The following is a 5,489-nucleotide window of genomic DNA, read 5'->3' on the forward strand; positions in this document are numbered from 1 at the left end:
GCCTGAAGTCTGTTTCATTGGCTCACCGCAGAGTAGATCTGGTGTGTACACAGGAAAAGAAACCTGAGGAAACCTAAGTGTGCAAACGGCAGCTTTCTTTTTCATACACCTTTCTTTTTCATACACCTTTAAGCGTTCTTTACTTAAAATCTTTACAGCAATTTAGTTCGAGGAACAACTTGAACAATAAATTCCTGCAGAGGGTGAGGCACAACGGAGACTTTTTGACCAGTCCTGTTCACTAGGAATGTCCCAGAACTTCTTGGTTCACCCCTGTGCTGAGCGGTCACAGTGGTGGCTGTGATCTAGCTCTGCCAGTAATCCCCGGAGTTCACATCAGGATGTAATGAATCAAATCTTATAATGATAGGAAATCATTTCCTGGAAGGTCAGTAGAACTACACTATATTGCAAAGACATAGACAAAGATTTAGAATAATATTTTTCAAGCTGTGGCATGTGCTAGTGTTGGCACATGCTGTAAAAGCAGCTGTTACATGCATTTATTTGATTTATAAATTTTTATTTTATGAAAGGAAATACTCTGAGAATATATCTGGGTGTGCTCTGCTTATCAGAACAGAATGCAAAAAAAAAAAAATAATCAAAAACATAATCCAATGTGCCAGAAGGCCATGCCTGCCTGGTCTGGTCTCGGAAATCTGAAGTTGAAAACTGCAGATTAAAAATAATACAGCATCATGTGGCTGTGATAGATCGGCTGTGAGAATGGCTTACATCCTTACAACTTTCCCCTTCTCTAAATTTGCGTTTACCTATTTGCTGCTTCTTCTGCCTTGCCTTTGGAATCGGTTTGGGTGCGGGCTGCTTTGCTTTCAGAGTGCTCTTCTGGGGCTAGAAGGCAGCTTTGTATGTTGCTGAGGCAGAAGATGCTCAAACTTGCCAGTGCTGAGGTTTGTCATGCGCTTCCCTGATATACATATGAATAGGGTTTTTTTTCCCCTGCTACAAGAAGTTCAGTTGTGTTAGTCATGGCAAGATGTTGCCTCACTGAAAGCTCATTTAAAGCCACTTGGCCGCTGAAAAATGCTTTTAAACTTACAGCTGATGAGGAGAAAGAAAAAAACCACTCCCGAGAAAGCTTAAGGGCCGTACTGATGCTTCAGGATATGCTTGGAAGTCATCCTGCATTCACATAACACAGCTGATGGTATTTTTTTTAATGGCCTTAGCATGCCTGTTCATTGCTCCCTCACAGAAGCAGAGAGGTCAATAATTGAGAACATTGCAAATCAAAGAGGTAGAGGTAAGTCTATTGCAAGCAGTTGGAGCACCCATCCTCCGAAGTAGAGAGCTGCACGCTGTAAAACCTTTCAAAACAAAGCTGCTGCAATTTTATTTTTTTTTTTAACCTTGCTTAAAGGTGTTCAGTAACTGCCAAAATACTCTGAGCAGTCGCTGCTGTTCTCTGAGTCACTGGAGTTGCAGCATGAGAGCTTCAGCAAGAAATAGCTGTAATTCCTCATTTGGTAATGACATCGGAGCATTTTTCTATTGCTCGGGGAGATGTGGTTGCTTCTGTTAAATTTTTTCTGTCCAGGCATACCTCAGTATATCAGGAAGTGTGAGCTGAAAATTGTTCTTGGATGTCTTATGCCGGTCTCGGGCTGCACAAAGAGTTTCTGAACTCTGAAGTTTGAGGCTCTTTCTGAAACACTGCAAAGCAAACGTGCACTTTGCATGCAGCGTGGGGAGGAAAGTGTTTTAGAGGAGCACTCAACGTCTCTTCCTCCCCTTGGGGTAAGCACCTGGCATTCCGGATGACACCAGGAGGAGCTGCACTTTCTCAGAACTTACAAAAACGAGGTCAGCGGCCAGGTTTCCAGGAGCAGTGGCAGTCTCCTGCCTGGTCACATCCTTGAACGGTGTGGTCATCCATCCTTCTCATGACGGATGCTAGCGAAGATGACTCACATCCATTCCACTTTACAATTCCTTGTCCTCGGGTCAGATAAAGCTCACGCTGGGTGAAAAGCATCTCGTGTTTACAGTTCTCTGGAAAGAGACTGTTGATGTTTGGAGTCATGGGTTAGAAAATGGGACAACTTTTTTCCAGAAACTCAGGAAATCATGCTCGTCTTGCCCTGATTTCAGAGTGGAGTCATCTCTTCTTAATCCCCTGCCAGACAGAGACTTTTAGGGTAAATTCTGCAAATCTGCACAAGTTTAAAGAGGGTGGAACTGTATTTTTTTTTTGTTGTTGTTTAGGATGCTGGAGGTGCAAGCTTTTGCTCTGAGTTAACCAGAAATGTTCTTTGATCAGCGTTTGCCATGCCCACCCCACACAATGGTTATTGTGTGGGTGCCAGGTACGTGTCTGAGTCTCACCGACAGGCCTGCTGTCACAGCTGCCACCTCAGAGATGGAAGAGAAAGCAGTCTTTTGACCTAAATCCAGAAACCGAAAGCAGCTTTGATCTAGTCCTGTTGTCATTCATTTCTACCTTGCTCATCACCGAGTTAATTTAATGGCTGGCATTTGGCTTTGCACTGCCTGTTGATGTACCCTCAACGAGCTGAACTTGAGGCGGTTGGGGCAAGGAGGCAGTGGAGTGAGGGCTGTAGAAATCAAACAATTTTACATATAGTTCTATTTATATTTATGTTAAATCCCCTCTTTCTTGATGGGTGCTTTGGAGTCCTTTTTGAAGGGAACCACTTTCAGGTTAGAGGGCTGCCTCATCAGGAAGCTTCAAGGGAACGGGTGAGGAGCTTGAGCTGATGCTCTCAGGGACACGTTTTCTCTCCTCACCGATAAACAGAAGGATTAAATCACCCTTACGATTGGTTCCCATGGCAAAGGAAAGTTGAAGTGTGACTTTTTTGGGAAGTCCTGCACTGAACGTGGTTGCGTTACCATTCGCCTGTCTGGTCGTGGCTGTGTCTGGGGCTTCTTGATCCTGGAAGGAAGCTCCTGGCTTCCCAGAGGGATTTCTGCTGCCTGAAGTCGGGTGTAAATTCAGTAGTGGTTGTGCCACAGGCTGCAGGACAAGGCAACAGGAGGACCTGGAAGAGGAAGACACCGAAACGAGGTTTGCCCTGTGCAAGCAGGTAAGCTAACTGCTTCTGCCTGCCTGTTAAAGCGTCTGGCTTTATAATTCACTTTTCCTGAAATGAGATTCTAATTAAGAAGGAATAGTGCTTCCTGGCTGGCTGTACAATACCCCAGATCAAACTCTAATCCAGTAAAGAAGACTTTAATATAATTGCTTCCTTCATGCAGCATTTACTGGCTCGCCAGCTGGATGGCTGTGCTTGCGGACAGCCCAGACCCTACCACGAAGTCCTGGGGTGTGCTCGTCCCAGGCTTGAACGAATTCAGCTGAGCTGATGTAAATGGGAAAGACGCGACACTTTCACACAAGCAAAGCTTGAAAGTCAGACTTATATTAATATTTTTCTCCCTACATCAGCAGATAAACTGAATTCTCCGGGCCAAATTAGACCCTGTGGGACGGTGAACGACCTCCGCATGACAAATGAAAGCCCCGTTGATTAATACCCTTCTGGAAGGCACTCAAATTCCACGGTGATGAGGACAGTTTTGAGGGCTCTTGATGGGGAAGAGGGTTTTCTCCTTCCACAGGCTAATTTCATGCGTGTGCCCATCTGCTGCAACCCTGTCGTGGTCTACAGCAGAAGCTACTTCAGACTTGATGCAAAAATAAAAGAAGGGAAAGGTTTTGGCTAGTTTGCCAAGCTCTGTGCTGGGTCCTGTGCCCAGGTTCGATTCGATGTGTCCCAGACTTTCCCCTGGGAAGTCTCCGAAGCTCTGAGCCCTGTGGGATGGAGCTGGAGGACACAACGTGCCAGGTATGCTCCGTGGCCTCCTGCATGCCTGCGCACGAGAAGGCAAGTTTCTGTGGTATCCTACAGTCTTATTAACGGGACATTATGTGAAATTGGGCATAGGGAACTCTTACAGTCTTATTAATGGGACATTATGTGAAATTGGGTATAGGGAAACAATTTTTTTTTCTTTTTTTTGGCCTATCTATCAAGACATCGTGTAGAGCTGCTTTATGTAGAGCTGCTGTGCTACGGTGCAGCTGTCCTGGCCCTGTGCAGAAGGATCCGTGTCAGGCCAACAAGGAGACGTTTGTGCTTATGGAGCAGTGGAAGAAGACCAAAGGAGGGTGCTTGGGGTGTTCCTGAGCAGCCCCGTACCCGTGCACCTCATGGGGCTGCCTCAGCGAACCCTATAAATAACAAGAGCTGAACCCTATGAAGAATGAGAGCCGAGGAGGGCAGGAACATGCTGAAAATAAATAGTGAGGGCTGTTCTCTGCCTCTAATGCCACGGCTGTGAGGGGTCCCCTGCCCCCACACAACACGTGCTGCTCTTGGCTGGGGCTGGGATACCAAAATCCCCCCTCGGCCTCAGCTGCTGGGCTGCGTGACCCAGCTGCGGCCTGGGCGGGTGCCCCTGCTTCTGCAGGCTTTTGGCAGCAGATATCGAGCGGTCGGGGCTGGAGGCAGGGGGAAGGAGGCCGGTTCTGCTCCAAAAATCTCTTCACAAGCCCCTCAGGGTGGGCACCAGCCCCTGAGACCCCAAGCCCTGTGTAGGGCCGCAGGCCAAGGCTCTTGGCCTGGTGGCAAGCGGAGGTGCTTCTGCTGAAAATGAGAGATGCCAACGTGTAGTAATGGTGAAGTCACATCCCTCACAGCATTTTGGGGGCAGATGCCTCAGCAGAGAGTCATTCTGGACGTGCCAATGCCCGTCCCATCTGCCAGCAGCCAGCGGGGCCTTGTCTGCCATGGGACGGCTCCAGCCTCACACCGAGCGCTTGCTCCGTCCCCTCTGCCAGCCCTGGCCACCACCGGCTGCCATTTCTTAGATATTCACAGCTCCACGCAGCCTCTGCCCTCCAGCCTGTGCCCCTGATGCCTTTCTCGTGGCCAAAAACCTTGGAAAAATCTGGTCGGCTGCCAGGCTGCTGCTGCACAGCTGCTCTGCCCGGCTGCCAGCGAGCTGCGGGCATGGGAGGTGGCAGGGCAGTGCCTCTGATTCTTGCACAGGTTTATATTTTTCGACGTAGGTTTATTTTTTCGGCGTGGTTTTATTTTTTGCCATCCCTCCTGTCCCTCCCCCAGAGGGGCTGGGATCCGCACAGCCCCGGGGCGAGCTGCAGCAGGAGGTGCAGCTGCCCCCGTGCTGTGGCTTCAGCCAAGTTTATTATGCTTATATTTTTATTATTAGGGTGATACCTATTATTAGGATGGTAACTACTGAATCCTTGGGCTGGCTCCCTAGCGGAGGAACTGAACTGGGTGGGGGTGACGGAGGGGAGCGCTGCGGTTTCGGGGCAGGAAGGGAAACGAGCGGCACCCGGTCCCGGTGCCGGCATCCCCTCTCGGTGCAAGAAGCAAAAAAACAACGGCCAGAAACGTAGCGAGGGGCCTCCCCTCCGCCTCGCCACGCCTGGAGGCACCGCTGGCCTGTTGGGGGTTCTTCTTCGCTTTAGCTGT

The sequence above is a fragment of the Anas acuta genome, chromosome 4, assembly GCF_963932015.1.
Source record: "Anas acuta chromosome 4, bAnaAcu1.1, whole genome shotgun sequence".
Classification (NCBI taxonomy): Eukaryota; Metazoa; Chordata; class Aves; order Anseriformes; family Anatidae; genus Anas; species Anas acuta.